Source organism: Lissotriton helveticus, chromosome 2_2 (assembly GCF_964261635.1).
Source record: "Lissotriton helveticus chromosome 2_2, aLisHel1.1, whole genome shotgun sequence".
In the NCBI taxonomy this organism is placed as follows: Eukaryota; Metazoa; Chordata; class Amphibia; order Caudata; family Salamandridae; genus Lissotriton; species Lissotriton helveticus.
This window is the reverse complement of record NC_136060.1, coordinates 284588936-284611267: the sequence shown is the minus strand read 5'-3', so window position 1 is coordinate 284611267 and position 22332 is coordinate 284588936.

Genomic DNA, 22332 nt, shown 5'->3' with positions numbered 1-22332 from the left:
GGTGCTCTGATTGGCAAGTTTCATGGCACAGCAGTGTGCTGGACCACATGTTCCCTCCTTTGGACTGCCCATTGACCTTTGTCTTTACACAGTCATGTGTTTGTTGTAATAACAATCTAATTTATTTTCTGTGCAGACCAGCGTCCTGCCCTTGTTAATCCTACAGACTGATGTTAGTGTATCTGTAGGCCTGAAGGGGTTTAGGTGTGTTTATTTCACAATGCTTGATGATCTATTTGCAGTGGTAAATATGTAATGTCCTTGGGACAGACTAGGGATTTACAGAAGGCGAGGATCAAGTTTGGTGGATGCATATCTGGGATGAGTTACTGTTGGTACACACATTGCTGTGGCTGTGTCTGCTATGGTGAGCATGCCATCTTTGTTTCAGCTAATGTCCACGTCTGCTAGCTTGCAGTACTGCCCAAGATGTAGGATGGAAGGGTGTTTGAGGTTTGCACAATAGGTCTTTTGTAACAGCACACATGGGAGGTGCGGTCTTTGTCATACAATGTGTTACTTTGGATACACATATGAGCATTATCATGTGTGTCTTTTGAAACAACATTTCTTGGATGTCAGACCAGCTGCTGTTTATGTGATGTTTGTTAAAAACTTGCACTTACGCATTCACCACATGTGTATGCTGCTTGGAAAGATGATTGGTTGTCCCTATTGTACACCATGCCACAGGTCCTATGAAAATGGAGACATTGATGAGGGTGCTATGTAAACTGCAGCCTTGACCACTTGTCTTCCAAGAGTCCACCGGCATAGGATGGCCAAAATCAGCTGGGATTGTTGACAGTGTGGGCGTCAAATGTCTATTACTGTAACTTTAAAAGAACACATTTAGCAGCCTTTTCCATTTCCATGTAGGTGTTGTGTGTTAGCCCAGTACATTCCATCAGCAGTGAAGGAAACTTGTCTTTCCCTAAAGCATCCTCAATGATGTTTAATGAAGGTGACACCATGATGTTGCTCATGAAGTATTAGAGACTGCTATGCAAATCGTGTGGCTGTCCAGTGTGTTGGCAATGTTTATGGCACACAGCATTGGAGCAGCTTCTGAGATCTTCTCACATGTATGATTTTAAAGTGTGTGTCTGTAGAGTCATTGATCTGAACATAGGTAGAACCAATAGGATGTGATGGGAACAGACTCTATATGATGTTGCATACAGGGCCACACATGATTCTTTAGGACCAGGGATGCAATGGCCCAAAACTTGTCCAATGTGATGTGGCTTCAGGAGGGGGCAGAATATAGTGTCTTCACACCTTTATTTATCTTTACTGGGTTAAAGAGTTGGTTTTGAGTGCCTTCAGTCAGGTGACCCACAGTGTCTGTAGAGGCTCAACTGGGATTTTTGTGCTACCCACATATACACACGCTGTCTCACTTCTATATTGTTGTTGTTGTATACGGTATAGTGTATTTGTAGGTTTGTATCTGTTACTCTTGTGTGGGAAACATCTTTTACAACGCAACTTTTACCACGCAGTGCTTTTACATCGCAACTTTTACAACGCAAACCATTACATAGCATTGCGCTGGGGGGCGCTCTAGGATAGGGAATAGATTTATTTACTATCCAACACCTTCCCTACTATCCACGAGGACTGGAGTTGGAATAGTAAATTAAACTATTGACTATCCAGCACCCCAAAGCGCTATGCGTTGTAATGGTATGCATTGTAAAAACTGCGATGTAAAAGCATGCGTGGTAAAAGCATGCGTTGTAATTTCATACATCCCTCTTGTGTACCACAAGAGTACTTTTGTTGGAGTTGGGCGGGTTGGACTCTCACATGTGCCTGACTGATGTACCTGAGGGGCTAGTTTCCACACCTGCCACCTGTACCTCTGTGATTCGCATTTTGGCACACACAGTGACATTGTTGATCCATGTTGCATGTCACTTCATCTTGATATCTAAGACTACAACTTACTTTGCTTCGACAGGTGACAAGGAGAGTTGCCTTTTCCGAATGGTTGTGTTAGTTGCATTAGTTGTTGAAGACCATACTCTGACTTACTTCCATTTACTGTTGGTGAAGCTGCAGTTCTGGCCTGCCAGCAGTGGGGATGGAATATTATCAGTGTGTTTGTTGTACCATCTGCTTTTATATAAGGTGTTACTTGTGCATATTTGTGATTTCTTCACACCTGTGGAACATATATAATGTGCGTTGGAAACATTATGAGCATCTGCTTTGGTGACCTACCGGGACTGATGTCTGACATACCCCTGGACATTTCAAAACCTGCTACCCAACTCACACTACTCACTGTTTTCTTAAGTGGGCTTCATTCCACCAGGCCTTACAGTGGGTTGATTCTAAGTGGGGGGGTTTCTGGGAGAGCCGTGCCTTATGTATTATTGCACCTTTATGTGCAGCTGTACTTATCTTAGGGTGCCACCTGACATGCATTTGTAAGCTTCTGTCATTGGTACAAGATATCTGATACAAGTGACCTCACACATGGACCACTCTACGATCCTTGACTATATGATGGGTTGTGAGTTGCATAGGAACAATGTACAACACATATGGCTTTGTTGTGTATTTTGGAAGTGCTTTGTTCAGAGATAATGAGACTGTGAGTGTGTTATGATTATGCGTCTCTTTGGAGTGACATCACAGGTACTGCAGGGTGGTAGTACTGCTGATGTCAGGTGTGTAGTTGGAGATCCAGTTGGTGATGGCTACAGTGGACAGCCCTATGGATATCCGTCTGACCACAACTTTTTTCATGTTATTGGTGCGAGGTACTGGCATGGCCCGGCCCAGTAACAGTCCCGAAGCCCCCTCATGTGCATCTTCACTACAAGAGTGTTTTGTCAAGTTGTCCCTGCGTGATGACTGGCACATATATTATTCACACATCCAAAAACATGCAGACATGGCTGGGGTCCTGCTTTTTTATATTGGCCCATCGATTTGCTATGGGATTTCTGTGGAGGGATCAGTATGTCACCTACTGGTGGTTGTGTCCACGACGTTGTCAGTTTTCCTTGTCATCTGGCAGATACAGTAGCAGCAGGATATGTAATAAAGGATCCATGTCAACACAGGAAGTACACAGCTGTGTGAGGAGATTTTTTTCCTGATGTGCCTTATTTTCCGCCAGCCCGGGCGATGTGGTTGGACAGCCTTGGCCGCCTCATCGGAAACAAGCCTCGTAATTAGGCGGGCTGCTAAAATGCAGTCCTGCTCTCCGATTGGTTCCGATGAGCCTTTCCAATGCCGCCACAGTCAGGATTTCTTGTCGACGTCAGGCGGACTGCAGCAGTCAGGTTTCAGTGAATTCCCATGCATCGTAATACATTGGTCGGCGCAACCACTTACAACATGGCCGCTGAGGTCTGGCCGATTCCAACAGGCCAACGGAAGCCGTCCGAATGGCACCGTAATCAGCCCCATAGTTCTTAAATATTTTTATTTTGAAGAAAAAAGTAGTTACTGCAAGTTTGTATACTTGTAAGTTATATTTATTAGAACAACACACAAAAATATCACATTACATACTTCAGTCAGTAATTCTTTATTCGATGATTAAAAACATCATAAAAGTACAAATATATACAAAGTTAAAAAATAGAATTAGGGGGAAGTTGATGGGGGGGACGGGGTGTAGGGGTGGGTCGAGATTAGCATCTTCTATTAAATTATTGTATGGACTGCCTTTCGTAAATGTTGCTCATCTGCTCGCAGCCCCTCCGGTGTATGGAGTGCTGCGCTTTCTATGCAATCTTTCAATAAAAATTTTGTTCTGAAAAAAAAAAATAGAATGAAATTACATCTGAGCAATATCTCGAATTACCAATAAAAACAGATAACATTCCATACCACATGATTAGCTGTCTCCTCTTGTATTTCTTAACCTCACAGCAATCCTCATTAAGTTCATAATACAACAAAGTGTCCATGGGTCATTTGCTTTTTGCAGGTGGAGTAAAGCCGTTTTGGCATGACTGAACATTTCTTTTTTTTAAATTTCCACCAAATATTTACGCCTAGACTACTTAAAAAAAGGGCACAAAAGTACAAGAGACCTATTATCGCAGCCGCAGGCACCCTTCTGCGCAATTGTCAGTGTGAAACCTACGGGATCAGCCAGTAAGTGTGGTAATAAGTTAAACCTGAGGCGAGTCATTAAAAATCTATCCTGTGCCTTATACATCAAATACAGGTATGGCTCCATGCCCACATTTTTTATAAGGCTATGGGCACCTACAGATTGTTTGGTCATCTCCCCTTCTGCTCTACGCTTAACAAGCTGATCAAATAACAATCTTTTAATTTTTAGTTTTTCGGGGGGTAAAATAGAGCTAGGGTTACTAAACAGATCCTTCCGGTCAATACCCTCCAGGGTGATCTTAACATATTTTAACCATGGGATGTGTAGCCCTTCATCCCTGTGAAAGCAATCTTCCAGGATTTGTCTACTTAGAGCTGCCTCGGGGTTTTACCAAATTTTCAAACATTCCATGATGGGTCTTAACTTAATCTGATCCTCGATAAATGGGCTCCCCTGTTCACTATGTACAGTTGCAGCTGAGGTGCTCTGGGGGAGTTTTAAAATCTTTCGCATGTATTTATTTTCCTCAACTTGCAGTTGCTCCACATTCACATAGCCCCAAACTTCAGACCCATACATTACTTTCGAACAGCCTATTGATCTATAAAGATTCAAAACCTGTTCCGGGGACCAACGACCCAACCTTCGGACATAATTTGCTATGGCGCCATTTATGGAAATTAGTTTTGAGCATCGGTCTTCCACTAGAGATCTGAATTGTAGTGCACCATCGAACAATAACCCCAGATAAAAGAAAGACTTCACCTTTTCTAGTGTGTGGTTCCCTATCTTATATGAGAACCTATTACAGGGTTTAGTACCAGCCAGCATCACATTTACCGACAGGTCCAAGGTCTCCATAAACTTTACAAAACAGTCAATTAAGCATTACGGGCCCCTCGGAGTGCGGATAAGCAAGACCGCGTCATCTGCGTATAGGAGCACCGGGATATGGCGCGGTCCTACTCTTGGGCAATCCGAGTTTAAAGCCAGCAACGCCTGCTTTAGATTGTTAATATAGAGCGACAACAGGAAGGGTGCTAGAATACACTCCTGTCTCACTCTGCTCCTGCAGGGAAATGTTTCAGGATTCCCTCCCTCCGTGTTATAACGAACCCTGGCTATTGTGTCCTGATGACCACCTGGACCAGCTTCAGAACGGTCGCTCCACCACGCTCCTCCTGTACATCAGCTGAAACGCTCCCTGGTATCGTTGATTGCGCGCTTTACACGGAACTGTTGCTACCTTTGCAATATAGCGCCTCACACGCATAGCGCCACTATTACTATCTGCCTCATTCAGCGCGACCTCGCTCAGGCTATTGTGATCATTCTTGGCTTGTCTGTGCATTTGCTTTTTAGAGTACTGCTCACTCGATCGTTTTTTACTTGTGCCTGCGCATTTGCTCTGATTGTGCTGCTCACTCGACGTATTTCTGTTTTGCTGCCACTGTCTGCCTTTCCCTTTGACCCTCCATTTTGCTGTTGTTGTTATCCCCTGGCCCGCCCCTCAGCCACACTACCGCCTCCCTGCTGCCCCTCCCACCAACGTTCACCGAGCCTTCCTCTCCCCCAGCCTAACTGTGACCACCTGGACCAGCTTCAGAACGGTCGCTCCACCACGCTCCTCCTGTACATCAGCTGAAACGCTCCCTGGTATCGTTGATTGCGCGCTTTACACGGAACTGTTGCTACCTTTGCAATATAGCGCCTCACACGCATAGCGCCACTATTACTATCTGCCTCATTCAGCGCGACCTCGCTCAGGCTATTGTGATCATTCTTGGCTTGTCTGTGCATTTGCTTTTTAGAGTACTGCTCACTCGATCGTTTTTTACTTGTGCCTGCGCATTTGCTCTGATTGTGCTGCTCACTCGACGTATTTCTGTTTTGGTGCCACTGTCTGCCTTTCCCTTTGACCCTCCATTTTGCTGTTGTTGTTATCCCCTGGCCCGCCCCTCAGCCACACTACCGCCTCCCTGCTGCCCCTCCCACGCTCCGCCCCCTCCTCTATCCATATATGACTAATGCATCAGCGCGCAGCGTTCACGCGCAGCGTCTCGCGCCCCTTGCGCGCCGAAGGTGCGCCAAAGGTAAGCCCGTCTGCGCCCGTCCGCTCCAGGACCGCGTCCAGCGCCAGACCCCCTGGTCCCCGCCGCCCCCAACCCTCTAGAGTGACATATGATGCCGCTACCCTCCTCGCCCTCAACCCCGGACGTACCCCACGATGCTGCGAAGCTTCCCCAGGACGTACCCACGGCCCATTCACCTGCCTCCCCTGCAAGTTCAACTGCTTCAGGACCCTCAGCAAACCCACTTCCTCCACACACAGCTCCGAACTCAACAGCCTGAAATGCATCCTACTGAACACGCGCTCGGTCCACAGACATGCAACAGAACTCTGGGACCTAATCGACACTGCGTCACCTGACATCGCCTTCCTCACTGAAACATGGATGAACGCATCTTCTGCCCCCGACATCGCCATAGCCATACCGGACACTTACAAGATCATCCGAAAAGACCGCACCAATAAAAAAACTGGAGGAGGCATCGCCATCGTCCATAGAAACACCATTAAAATCACAACCAGTTCTGACGACAATCTTGCAACCGCCGAACATCTCCACTTTCAGATCCACACCGACCCCAGGACCACCCTTAGAGGCACCCTCATTTACAGGCCTCCAGGCACACGATCTCAATTCAGCGACGACATCACAGACTTCGTCAGCCCGCACGCCCTCGCCTCCGAGAACTACATTCTTCTAGGAGACCTCAACTACCACCTTGAAAACATACTCGACAACAACACCACCACCCTTCTGGACAACCTGTCCAATCTCGGACTCAAACAACTTGTTGACACCCCCACTCACACAGCTGGACACACGCTCGACCCTATCTTCACCTCCAGCAAGCACATCTCCTTCGATCGCACTACAGCTCTCCACTGGACGGATCACAGCTGTGTTCACTTCAGCTACAAAACCACCCCATCCCACAACCGTCCACAACCCATTCCCCGGAGAAAATGGAATAAAATCACCACCGACCAACTCCTCACATCACTCAACCAAAACCCTCCCACCCTAGCAATGGACCCAAACCAAGCGGCCACCAACCTCAGGCAATGGATTACCCACAGTGCGAACGAACTAGCACCCCTGAAAAAACACCAGTTGAAATCATCCAGCAAAAAGGCTACCTGGTTCAATAATGACCTTAAAAAATCCAAGAAAACATGCCGCACCCTGGAGAAGAATTGGAGAAAAGAACCAACCCCAGACAACATGGCCTCCCTCAAGACAGCCACCCGCAAACACCACCAACTGATTCGATCCGCCAAGAAATCAGCATTCAAGGACCGTCTCGACAACAATTCTCATAACAGCAAGGAACTCTTCAATATCGTCAAAGAATTCACCAACCCTTCCGCAGCATCCAACGACATCACTAACTCCCAAGACCTCTGCGATGCGCTATCCTCCTTCTTCTACAACAAAATTGCCGACATCCACAACAGCTTCAAGAATACTCCCAGTGACCAACCCGCCCCACCCCCTTCAGATCCCACCCCTCCAACTAACAACCTCAGCTCCTGGAACCCAATCACCACTGAAGACACCATTCGCCTCATGAACTTAATCCACTCTGGCTCGCCTTCTGACCCCTGTCCCCACTACATCTTCAACAAAGCTGACTCCATCATCGCTCCCCAACTCCGCGATGTCATCAACTGTTCTTTCAACTCTGCCACCTTTCCAGAAATCTGGAAACACGCCGAACTCAGCGCCCTTCTGAAAAAACCCACAGCAGACCCCTCTGAACTAAAAAACTACCGACCCATATCCCTCCTCCCTTTCCCGGCCAAAGTCATCGAGAAGGCCGTCAACAGCCAACTCGCCGCCTTCCTTGAGTCCAACAACTCCCTGGATCCCTCACAGAACGGCTTTCGAGCCAAACACAGCACCGAAACCGCTCTCATCGCGGCGACCGACGACATCCGAGCACTCCTAGACAACGGAGAAACTGTGGCCCTCATTCTACTCGACCTCTCCGCCGCCTTCGACACTGTCTGTCACAGCACCCTCATACAACGCCTCAACAACATCGGCATACAAGGAAAAGCCTTGGACTGGATCATCTCTTTCCTAGCTGGGAGAACCCAGAGAGTCCGACTCCCCCCATTCTACTCAGAGCCCACCGAAGTCATCTGCGGCGTACCTCAAGGTTCCTCACTCAGTCCCACCCTCTTCAACGTCTACATGAGTCCTCTCGCCTCCATCGCACGTCAACACAACCTCAACATCATCTCCTACGCCGACGACACCCAGCTAATCCTTTCCCTCACCAAAGACCCCAACACCGCCAAAACCAATCTTCACGAAGGTATGAAAGAAGTAGCCGAATGGATGAAACAGAGCCGCCTAAAACTCAACTCCGATAAAACGGAGGTGCTCATCCTAGGATCCTCCCCCTCAGCTTGGGACGACTCTTGGTGGCCGTCCGCTTTGGGATCAGCACCCACACCCACAGACCATGCACGTAACCTTGGCTTCATTCTAGACTCCTCTCTCTCAATGTCCAGACAAGTCAACGCCGTATCGTCCTCCTGCTTCAACGTCCTTCGCATTCTCAAAAAGATCTTCCGCTGGATCCCCCTCGAGACAAGAAAGACTGTCACCCATGCACTGGTCACGAGTCGACTAGACTATGGCAACACACTTTACGCCGGAATTACAACAAAATTGCAGAAAAAGCTCCAGCTTATCCAAAACGCATCAGCGAGACTCATATTAGACATCCCGCTCCAAGAGCACATCACCGGACACCTAAAAAACCTCCACTGGCTTTCCGTCAATAAAAGAATTACTTTCCGCCTTCTTACCCACGCACACAAGGCCCTTTATAATCTAGGACCCGAATGCCTCAACACCCGACTGTCCTTCTACATTCCCACCCGCCAACTAAGATCATCCAATCAAGCCCTCGCCGCAGTCCCGCGCATCCGAAAAACCACCATGGGTGGCAGATCATTCTCCTTCCTGGCTGCCAAGACCTGGAACTCACTCCCCACCCACCTCCGCCTTACTCAGAACCACATCTCCTTCAGAAAAGAACTGAAAACCTGGCTATTCGACAAATAGTGAACCTCTCCCTCGAGCGCCTTGAGACCCTCTGGGTGAGTAGTGCGCTATATAAATGCCCGAACTTGAACTTGAACTTGATGCAGCTCTCTCAGGATGTTTATCAGACCTGGGTCAATTCCCATGTCCCTCATCAGGCACCATAACTTTTTCCTATTCACATGATCGAAAGCTGCTGCTAGGTCCATGAAACCCAAATACATAGCCTCGTCGCTGACTTTGGTATATTTAGCAACCAGCAAATAAAGATTGAGGCATTCGTCGCTTGTGGACCTCCCTGTTCTAAAACTGTACTGAATGTCCGTGATTAGATGATGTTCTTCAGTCCAGTCCATGAGCCCTTGCAAAATTACCCGACCCAAAATTTTGGCTGAGACATCAATCAAGGAGATTGGTCTATAGCATTGCGGATTGTCCCTGTTGCCCTTCTTAAAAATGGGAACAATGACTGCAGTAGACCAAGAGCGTGGTAAACCATGCTGGACGGCCGTATTTAACAATCTGGTGAGGATGGGGGCCCAAAGATCTACATTGCTCAAATACAAGTCAGGTGGGGAGCCATCAGGGCCAGGAGCCTTGTTACGTGTGAGGCCTTGAATCCCGCTGTTATTTCTGCAAGGAAAAACTCAATGCCTGGGCCCTGTTGATCATCCCCCCCCTATCCATATCTGTATCCTGTTTATGATTATACAATCCCTCAAAGTGTGATACCCACTGTTCTGGTAAAATGATCAACCCGATCCCAGGGGTATTGCTGTCCTGAACACATCCTCCAGAATTGGGTCATGTCCCTTCTTTCTCCAGCCTCTCTTAGGTCTGCCCATGATTCAGTTTGGAGAGTGGTCTTTCTTTGTTTCAGTGCATTTTTATACGTGCTTCTGCACGGAGCTATTCTTGGGTCATCCCTGGGCTTGGATTTTAAGCTAGTTTTAAAATCTCTCAAGGCTCGTGAACACTTACTGTCGAACCACCTCGGCTGCAGGTTGTTCCTCTTGGGGGCGTTTGTCTTTATTAGGCCATCTACCAATTTGGTCACTGACCTAAATGCCCTGATCAGATTACTCCCCTCTATCATGGGGTCAAGGCATTCCTCGATCTGAGCCTTCCCATGTACCATTAACTCTTTATAAAACGCTTCCCCATCAATTTTCGCCCATCTAAGCCGCATTCCTAGGTCAGTTACCTTCAGCACACTGTCCACCTGGGGACAGATCTTGGGGCGACCCCACTGTGTAAATGTTAAAATAAGGGGGTTATGGTCGCTGAATGCGTTCCACTCAATCCCCTCTGTGCTGATCGATTTTTTTGCTTGCCTGGACACTAGTATATAATCTATATAAGTGGAGCTTCCTCTCCCTTTAAAAGTTGAGGTGAGGGACCCATCTTTTTCTAGGCTGACCAAATCTATCGTGTGTTCCAGGTCATGAGTCTTTAAAAGATTACTGAGAACTAATCCTTCTGGAGAGTGTTCGAAATGTGGGCCTTTCTCCATAGAACATCCGGACCAGTCTACATTCAAGGGGAACAGGGTTGGGCACAAATGACAATTAAAATCACCCAAGACTAATATAGATTTTTCTATGGCCCCTTTTCTATGGTCTAACTCCTGATGGAGTCTGTGGTCTAGTTCCTGTAGTGTAGGGTTATTTCCCTTTGTGGTCCCCACATTATATAAGTTGAACAAGGTCAACGTAAGCCCCGGTCTTACAAGCCGTAACACCTGGATAGTATGTGCTGACCAAGGTGGACTCGTCCAGACTCCTTCCAGGTTCAGATCGACATATAGCGCTAGACCTCCAATCGCTCTTTCTGAGCTAGCTTTTTGCGCTGGCACAAAAAAGCATTTGTACCCTGCCATATGAAAAGGGTTACTATCAACCGCCCTGGTCTCTTGTACACTACTTATCTGAAACCCCCCAATGTACTCTCTCCATTCTTTATTATTAAATTTTCCTGCCAAGCCGGTTCCATGATAAAATCTTCAGCTCCCCCTCTGATTCCCTGCCTGGATTTTTATCTCTCGGGCATTGGGCTATCGGCCCTTCCTCGATCCTTAAAGATGTAATGTGGGCCCCAGGAATTTGTGTTGGTAACAGGGCTGGTGCCACCCTCCACTTCTCTTCCTGTGTGCAATATATTTGGGAGCTAGAATGTTTTTCAGCCTCCTGAGTACTCTCCCTATTAGTGCTTGCCACTAAGTAGGGTAGTTGACTAGCAGGTAGTTGTGACGAGGGAGCATTATTATTCATCAACCTCAAACCTCCTCCTTCCCTGTCCAATGATCTTGTAGTGTCATCCTCCCTGTTAATTGACTCAGCTACTTGATCCAGAGATATTCATGGTCAATCATTATCTTCTAGGCGCCCTCGGGCATTTGTTCGCGCTCTATAAATCTCATAAATAAATAAATAAATAAATAGGCTCATAAGGGGACTAAATCTATTTACCCAATTGGGAGCATCTTGTTCTTTTACCTCAACAGCATTTGTGGCAAAACTTTGAACCCCATTAACAAGTTATCCCTTCCCTGCTCTCCCCAGTAGTGTCTAGGATCGTAGGGGGCATATTGTATGGGGTAGAAGTATCCCAGTGGCAGCGTTTTTATAATACTTGATGATTGAAAGGAGCCACTAGTTAGTATGTGTTCCATTAATCTGGTATCCCTAAAGTTCACAATTATGCAGTTGCCCACCAGATCTTTACTCTTCCTGCCAATCCAGTTCACCCTTCTAAAATTTCACCACTTTTGTTCCATGCCAGCAGTCTATTCTTGTTCAACCACGCTATTGTCTTGTTTCTAAGTTCGGGGTAGGACTCTTTCTGGTCAGACTTTAATTCTGGGACCCCCCCGAGTACCACTACGTAGAGGCACGCCTCAGGTGGTAGATTTATACTGGGTAGGGGGTTTGTTACTCTTGGATTGGTTTCTCGAGTTATGTGTTGTGTCGCTGATGAATTATCAATCAGTGATTTTTTCTTTTGCACTTGTACTGTTAACATGCTAGGCCCCCTATCTGAAACACTAGTACCTCTGACCTGGCGGGGTGCAGCATTCGTTAGTGTGGGTGAACCAATAGATGTTAAATCATGTGTTACAGCATGTTGATTACTGGCAGTACGATCAGTTAATGTGACAGGCTGGATGGCTTGGCTAGTGACTGTTATGGAAGTACTTCCAGTGGCACTGGCATTCGCAGGATTGTCCTGTATCCTTACCCTCTTGTGTAAGTCATTTATAATTTTATCCAGTCTACTGATTAGTGGTTTAATCTGGCTCACTATAAATAGTTCTAAAGAGTTCTAAAGAGTTTTGTAGGTCTGTGACCACCTCCGCCATCCAGGATGGAGGGCCCCTCTGTTGGATTACTTGGACTTCGGTGACCTCTTCCTCAATATGTCTCTTTTGGGGAATGATTGACTGGGATTTAGTTTTCTTGGTGCCTGGGTTCTTCTGGCATGGTCTTCTCTTCTTACTGGTAGGTGCTTTCTCATCTGAAAAGTCTATCACCTCGACTGGCTAGCTGTGCGCAAGGAATGTCCTGGGTGAGTGACTCCGTGCCAGTCCGAGGGGAAATAACTATTGACTCGTTAATAATGACCTGTGGTGAGGTGAGAATGTCAGTTATTGGTGTTAGCGACAATCTTCTCTCTGTGCGCTCTATTTCGTTATTAACTTTGCGCAACATACGATCTATTGCAGTGCGTTGTATATTAAGAGGGGGCAATGTGTTAGGGTCCTGAACAAATACTTTTGGAGTGAGAGGTACATTTGATTTTACTTTCGTGGCACATGTGTTTACTTTGGGAGCCATGCTATACCTATACAAAAGGAAACAAATACTCCAAGTCCCGAATAATAGCACCTATACCACGACCAATGAGCACCCCTTTGTCTCTCTTTTTATAGCTTACTGTTTTTGTCGGCCCAATAATCAGTTCAGTATACCTTCTGCTGCTCGTCCTCGTGTCACCAGTTAATAATACTCCAATCAGTCATATAGAAAGGTCCAGAGCCTGGAAACCAAGGGGGGTGGCCCAACCCAACCTCCTCCGGCCTCGGATGGCCACAGACGGTCCCGCTCTTGTCCCGGGCTTCTCCCGGCGTGCTCCCGCCAGCGACTCACGGGATGAGAGGCGTTCACCTCACTTAAGGCGCTTCCGGGCGCGTCGATGGCGTCACTGCGGCGCCTAGGCCTGGGGCAGCTGGGAGAAGAAGTTTTTCCCCGCTGCAGCCGTTGCCCTCACGGCGCGAAGCAGAGCGTGGTCAGGGAAGATGCCGTTTCCCTCACGGCGTTGGCAGCAAGGTAAGTGGAAGTCGTTGCCCTCACGGCGTGCTGGTGTGCAATGACCTGTTGCCCCCGAGAGCGTTCGGCTCTCCCTTCACTTAAGGCGCCTCTAGGCGCGTCGATGACGTTACTGCAGAGCCGGGGCCTGGAACAGTTGGGAGAAGAAGTTTTTCCCCGCTGCAGCCGTTGCCCTCACGGCGCGAAGCAGAGCGTGGTCAGGGAAGATGCCGTTTCCCTCACGACGTTGGCAGCAAGGTAAATGGAAGCCGTTGCCCTCACGGCGTGCTGGTGTGCAATGACCTGTAGCATACTTAATAATACACAGAAAATGTTTCTTAATACATTATTTGACACAGATGTTGTTCATTTATTATAACATTGCTATTTTGATAATATAGTTTGAAAATATATTTTACAAACAATAAAATATCGGTGAGTAATATCATTTTTTGAAACAAATGATAAATAATATATATTTCATAATATTAATGCATTATTTCTAATTTCACATTTAATAAACATATAGAGATAAAAAGGTTTTGAGTACCTTTTTACTAATTTACATTTGTACATTTCTTTTAGCTTTGTACAAAGTTTTAATATTTTTTGTAACATTTTATTTTACATTTTAAGCTGGTATTTAACAAACACATTTTTTATATATAGCAAAATAGGTTTATACATATTCTAATATTATTTAATATATATAATGTCATTTTTATAACAATTACTGATACATGATTTTATATGTATTACATTTTTCATATTTTTCCCATGGCTTTCTTTGAGGGGATAGTCTTTTTTTCAAGTTTTATTAGGTGTCCATTTTTTTACTGCTAACTACATTAAGTACTCTATCCCTGTTATTTTTGTTGGTGACAGTAAGTTTAATTTAAAACATTTCTAAAGTAATTTAGAGGTAGGGGAGGTAGTTGAGTGATAAATATAGTATGTAGGGTAATATTTTAAAATGTATTATGTGGTATAGTGTTTGTTTGACAGTGTTTGGTGTTGCATTTCTGTGTGATTTGGCACAGCATGTATAGTGTTGTCCATTGTTAGTTATGTGTATTATAAATGCTAATGTATATTTTTGTAGAGAGTGTATTATGTAGTATGATTTTTGGAAATGTTATGATTTGTGAGTAAGGGTTTTGTGTTTGTTTTTTGCAGGTTTTTTTCTTATGGAGTAAAGTTGGATGTCACTTTTTTCAAAGGAAATCCTTATTAGGTTATTCTAAACAATTGTTTTGACTATATATTTACATTTTTCTGGTGTTCTGGAGTGGTTATTTTTTTTAAAAAAAATGTTTTTTATAGAAATCTACAGATTGAGGATAACTTCTAAGGATTCATGTTTTTGCAAGCACATTTTTGCATATTTTTGGGTGCTTTTATTATTTCTAGAACATGTTGGTAGATTACTTTTTGGAATTCTTCAGGATTGGACAGAGATCTGCAGCAACAATATTGTAAGTAACTTTAATTATTTTAGTGTGGATGGGAAAAGTTATATGTTTATAAAAATGTGCTAATTATTTGTTGAATAAATTGCCTTATGGAAAATATGTGTTTATTCTTAGAAGTATGTGTGGGCAGTTTTATTTTTATGTGTAAAATACTTTTAAATATGTGTAGAAATAATAGTATAAACACTTTTATTATGTCAGTGAGCATTGCAAAATGTTGCAATATTTTTTACTGATATAATAATAATATTTTATTATCTTTAAGACATATTTACAAATTATTTGTATCTATTATATTGTTGTTAGTTAGAAGGTTGGTAGATTTTATCTGTAGATTTCACTATAACTTCTAGGTTGTCTAGTCCTGTGTTGTTTATAAATAGCCTAACCTTGAATTTTAAATACTAATACATTGTTCTGGTTTGTTTGATTAGTTTAGGACAAATTTGTTTGATGCATTGTTCTAGTCTAAATTCATGGTAGCTTTGTTCTTGTAAGGCTTATAGTGAGCTTGTAGGGTAGGTTGAGTTCTTCCTAGTGTGGTTTGGAAGGCATTATGCCATCATTCCACTCTGTTGTTTGTTTTTGCTTTTTGTGCTAAGGTGCTGTCATACACATTCCACCACGGTATGTGGAATTTTGGCTGGCATCTGTGTACTGACCTGTGTAGTCTCCCTACCCATGTGCTTTTGAGGTAATCCATTAAGGGAGCCAGGTTGTCTTCATTATTTTGGTAATAGGGACTTTCTAGTAATATGTTGAACTAGTTGGCTATTCAGTTACAGGGCAATAGTCTACAGCTATGAATATTTAAAATGCAAGTTGGCTGTTAGTAGCATACTCCACTTTGTGGGCCTTATTACGATGCTGGTAGGACCAACCATTCGACCGCCACAGCTGCAATCTGATTCCGACTGCCGAGGCCGGGAAATTACCCTCAGCTGTATTACTATGGAACCGCTGCTACCGCAGAGGTCTCATCTTCGGCCGTGCACATACCCCGGGAATATGTTGCTGCAAGTACGTGCAAACTCACAGCATGTGATATATACACATAAGCCTAACATACACATTTCACTCTAGTTCCCTCTTTTTCACTCTGCCTTTCCAGAGGAACTTCGTACCTTGTTTGCACACTAGTTCTGGTGGGGCAGGTACGTTGGACCTCGGTAAACTAGCCCCTTGGTCCCTCCATTTGTTTAGAAGTATTAGCACGGGTTTCCCGTGGGACATTACTTAAGAGGTTACCAGCAGATCACTTTCTGGATCTTGCGTGGCCCTGTTCTTGCCTGCTCCACACCCCAGAGCCACAATGGAACAGCATCAAGGTCTAAGCTTTGGCGATGACATAGTCTCAGACATTTTAGACAGGACTTCCTACATCCTAGGCAACAATGGTAGCTCAGCATCAGGTTCCAACTCGGATGAGTGGAACTCATTGACCACATTAAAGAGAGAGTGGCTGAAGATCACCCTCCATGTGATACCTAAGAGCAAATATCGCTCCAACAGGCTTGATAGTTAACACCTTCCCCAGACTGTTTCTGGACGATGCCATCTTCAAAAAAGAATGGTCCTTAGTTGCTTGGAAGTGCACTAGGGACTGGTTGGTACTAATTATCAACACAGCCAGAAGATTGGCAGACGCCCTCCTGGTGAGGATCCAGATTGCAGAAGGGGCATTAAAAACTACCATCCAACTGACAGGTTACAAAACCAAACTGGCGGAGATTAACACTGAAATCTCTGACAATAAAGACTATCTGATGAAGCAGAAAATGACCGAACTGCAAAAAGACATTCAAAAATGTTCCAAAGAAAAGATGTACCCCAACCTTCATGATGACCATACCTCAGCCAAAACGGGTTACTCTTCGGATGAGAACTCAGACAGGAGAGACTCCAGTGACAGCAATTCTAGTACCAATAGTTGGGGAAGCAATAATTCCAGCAGAAATCAACGTCCTAATCAATATTATCAAGCCCCCCTGTATCAAGGTCCTCCATTATATCATGAACCACCACCTCCCTTCTGGCAGTTCCCCCAATATCACCAGGGCCCACCTAAATTCTTTAACAATAGCAACCGTCCTTTTTTAGAAAGAGGATTGGGGCAGAGGAAGAGGGCGCAACAGAAGAGGGTCCAACAAGCAGGTCCATTGGCAAGACCAACCGACCAGTGGAATAGACACTCGGAGCAAGACAAAAGACAGGAGGACTTAGTGGTCAATCTCTCTCACAGGACCCTCACTGAATCCGAGAAAGGGGTCCTACAGCTGGGCTTAGGCTTTGTACCGACACCAAAAATAGATAAATTCCAGTGCCAAATTCCCAACTGGTTCCGAACCATACGGCTCAAAGCTTTCTTTCAAGCCACAGTGCCTATGGAACAGGATGACTCAGGATTGAGGAATCCCTCAACATTTACCCCACACAACAGTATGGTCCCGGTAGAGGAATTGGCTTTCGAAAAGGCTGTCCTCAAAGAACTGGACTTACAGCACAGACACGGGTCATTCCACAATCTTTCAAGAGTTGAGGAGACCACCCTGCGGGCTCTAGCAGAAGATGTGTCCATCAGCATAAAACAAGCAGACAAAGGGGGTGTCACTGTAGTGCAATCCACTGTTGACTATGACGCAGAATGTATTCGCCAACTCTCTAACGAGAAATATTACACACCGATTCCATCTGATCCCACTACATGCTTATCCACCCGAATCGCTTCTCTCGTTTTTGAGGCAGAATCCAATGGTTGGATCAGCAGAAAAGAAGCTGATTTCTTGATTGCAAAGGAGCCCAGGATACCGTACTTTTATATCCTACCTAAAATACATAAGGGCACTTCACCGGTTCCTGGGCGTCCTATTGTTTCAGGTATTGGCTTCATTCTTGAGCCACTTTCCATCTTTTTTTTTTTTATTTGCATCAAAGGGACAAACAAGAAAATACCATAATAAACAAGATTTGTCTACAGAAGATTCAGCCAGAACAATAAATTAACATTTGCAATACAAAGATGCATAAATCATAAGCAATATAGAGGTCATACTGAAAGGAGAAAAAGAAAGTATACTGTTATTGAGACATGATTAACCCCCAGATTCTGTCAATTTTTCGTTTAGCCTGCAGGCCCCTTGTAGCAGCAAGGGCAAGCTCCATATTATATGTTTCCTTAACCAGGCTCCACCATTCCATAACCGTTGGTGGGTTTTTTAGAATCCAAGCTCTAGCAATAACAAGCCTAGCACAAGTAACTAGAATATTCAACAAATCACAAAAAACACTCGTACCCCCGCATATACCCACCAGTACATCAATTGATGAGAATGAGATGGATGAGCAAGTCTATCAGAAACCACCTTAGTTATTCCATCCCATAATTCACTAAAATGAGGGCAAGAAAAAAACATGTGGATAATATCAGCACCACTTAGATCGCATTTTGGGCATTTCGTACGCTCACTGAAATTATTATTCGTTGCCCATTTAAGAATTCTCTCGGGGGTATGATATAATTGACATACCGTTTTAAACAGCTGTAATTTAAGACTAGAAGATTGAACTGATACATTTAGGCTTTTGAGAGATTGAGTAATTAAATCAGATGGTACATTCATTGCCAGTTTTCTATTCCATTTCTCGGTCAATTTTGTAATGTCGCCGGTATTAAAGCCTAAAAAGATCTTATATGCAATACTGATCATGGCTTTATCTGCTTCTCTATAAATGCAATCCCAGACCTCAGAATCTAATACCGAGGTAAGCTCTAATTTCCTCACTAGATAGTCTTTGATCTGATAGCATTTAAACCTGGCCAGTTCCGGTAGATTGTAGCACCTCTTTAGTTGTTCATATGCCATGAATCCCTTGTGATCATATAAATCACCCAAGAATCTAATACCAGAATCTAAAAGTAAACGACAAGCTGAGTCATGAAAAATTACAGGTAAGCCCGGATTACCCCACAAGGGTGTTTTACAATGTAGAAGACAAACATTACACTTAACCATAATGGAACGCCAGATATTAACTGTATCTCGTACCGTCTTAAATTGAACCCTTTTAAAATAATTAGGGTCGTTTAGCCTGTGAAGGAACATATTAACATCCTGTCCAAGTAAAAATCTATGGAAGTACAAACATTTATTTGGGACCATTAGGCTACGAAAGCGAGTCAAAAAAGCCGTCCAATAATAAAATTTAAAATCCGGGAGAGCCAATCCGCCTTGATTGAAAGGAAGTTTAAGTAAGGAGACAGCCCGCCGGGCTTTTTTATATCCCCATATAAAGCTACTAATAGTGCCCTCTAATCTGAGAAAATAAGAATTATTTACCCGTAAGGGAATTGCTCGAAATAGATATAGGTATTTGGGTAAAATTTTCATCTTAACTAAGTTTATTCGGCCAACAATACTGAGCGGCAATTTATGCCATTTCTTAAATTGCATAGCAGTCTCTTTTAATAATGATTCATAATTTAATGCCACGATTAAATCAATCTCCAAGGAGATTTTAACCCCCAAATAGGTTGCTACACAGCAAATTCCTAGGAGAGGGGCTGGGGATTGGTAATTCATAATAATTTGAATTTTAGTGGTGTTGAGTCTGTAGCCAGAAGCTGAACCATATATACCCGCTTCTATTATAATACCCTTCAGGGCGTGGGGCACATCAGAAGAAAAAACTGCAACGTCATCCGCATAGACAGTGATATCAAGTTTATTTGAGCCATTAAAAAAAGGAAAAAATAAAGCCTGACGTTGAAGTGCAACTAAGAAATGTTCCATACCTAAAGCAAAGAGCAGGGGTGATAGAGGGCACCCCTGCCTTGTCCCTCTCTTAATTGGAAACATAGAAGAACATTTTCCCATATAAGAGACCTTACCCATAGGGTTATCATAAAGCGATTGGATCCATCTCAAGAATTGGCCTTTAACGCCAAATGCCTGTAGTGCCGCCCATAAAAAGCCCCACCCCACTCGGTCAAATGCCTTTTCTGCATCTAATAAAATCATACCGAGTGGGGCGGGCTGGGTCCGAGCAGCATCAAAAGCGGAGATAGCCATGTTAATATGCGCTGTAGTGTCTCGCTTTGGAATAAATCCATGTTGCTGGGAAGAAACGAGCTGGGAAATTACTGGCGCCAGCCTAGTAGCCAATATTTTAGCAAAAATGTTGGCATCACTATTAATAAGCGAGATTGGTCTGTACGAGCCTCTCTCTTGAGGTATTTTGCCATTTAAAAAAAATAATAATAATTTGGGTTAGGTTCCAGGATTTTGGTGCTTGTTGCCCATTGCCTATAGCACAGATCACATCAATTAATAATGGTATTAATTCCTCTGAGCAGCATTTAAACAATTCCAAAGGAATAGAATCCTCACCTACTGCTTTGCCCATTGCTAAGGAATTGATGGCACCCCTAATTTCTGTCGCTGTAATGTCTAGCGCTAGTTGTGCAGATTGTTCCGGCTCTAAGGTTTTGACCTTATTTGACTCTATATAATTTTTAATACTATCATCCAAGGCCACAATTTCAGGTGTATAGAGAGTTTGATAGAATGATGCGAACTGTTACAGAGTTGATTTAGAATCACAGAATAGTTGGTTGTTATCACCTATAATTTCTTTAACAATATTCTGAGATCGATCTTCAGCAACTTTATAGGCCTAAAGTTTTCCGATCTTATCACCATTTTCATATTGATCGAGTTGGTATTTCTTTAATTTACTAATACTCTTGGCCCTAAGAAAATCTTTTAATGCAGCTTTAAGTTCAATTAGTTTGAAGCTTAATACATCCAAGTTCGTTACCCCAATTAGTAAAGCTTCTGATATTTGGTGTTCAATATCGAGTATTTCTCCGAGCCTTTTCTCATTTAGACATCGACGTTCTTTATTTTGTCGCCATATATATTGTTGTGTAAATCCACGTATGCTAGTTTGCAAGCATCCCAAACTATCAAAGATTGAGTAGAGTGTATATTTATATCAATGAATTCCTTGATGTGTTCTTTCAGTTGGTTCACAAACACAAGATCGGTGAACAAGTATCTTGGAAATGAGAAAGGGCGAGGAGAAGACTCAGCAACTGTAACCTCAAAAGTTAAGGAGATCGGGTTGTGATCCGAGGTTACCCTTGGGTATATAGCCATAGAGCTAGTTCCAAGAATAAAGTCTGAGACCCAAACCATATCTATGCGTGAGCATAGTTTATGTGCTGCAGAATAATATGTATAGCCGGCCAATTTGGGGTATAGGCATCTCCAAGCATCTTTAAGGAGATAAATTACTGCCAAATCCAAAATTGCAGCTCTAGTTTTCCTCATTCTCTGAAAGGAGTTTTTCCTAGTGGTATCTAAATTATAATTCATGATACAATTAAAATCACCCAACACAATATATTCCCCCTCCCATACAAGCAATTCCATATTTATCTGGTCAATAATTGTTGGCTCATCTTGATTTGAAGCATATTGTATATTTTCGACCTTCCAGCTTTATCTGTGCAATTGCCCATCTGCCCGCTTTATCAGTTAATGTCTTAAGTATTTCCACTTTTAAATTTTTCTGCTTTAAAATTGCCACCCCCAGAATTGAAGCATTAAATTCAGTACAAACCAAAATATCGTATCCTAATTGTTTAAGCAAGTTTTTATCTTTATAAGCTATATGAGTTTCCGTGATGATCGCAATTTGAGGATTATACATCCTAAGCTCCTCATATACAAGGCTCCTCTTTGTTCTGTTATTTAAGCCCGCCACGTTCCATACTAAGCATTTTATTTGATGCATTTAATGAAATATATTTCCCTATTTGTATGGCCTCTATAATTAAACAACTCAGCTTTATAATTCCTCTCATTTTTATAAATTTTTCGTCCCTTGATGCATTTTTTACTCCAGAACATATCTCCCTCTTTCCCACCCCACACATTATCCCCCCCTACCCAATAGCTACCTGCAGGTCCCCCCTTTACACTGGCTGCCGCTATACTGGCAGCCAATAGGCGGAATTCGCCGCTTATAGGATCCGGACATTCAGAATTATCAAAAAAAGAAAACCGTGCTTAACAGTCGTCAATATCTAATGTTAGATATTACCACCAAAACCAAGAATCGTTCTACAAAAAGGTAGAGAGAAAAATAGCAATAGCTCCATAAATGAAAATCTCAAACCCCCCCCCCAAATTTTTTTTTGAAGTGTACAAACAAAACATAAGTCAATATCTAGTTCATTTTTCTTTTCTCCAAGTTGCCATAGCAGATTCAACCTCATCCTCTTCCAAAAAAAAGTAAGAGCGACCATTTTTAATTACTTTCAGCTTAGCTGGTTC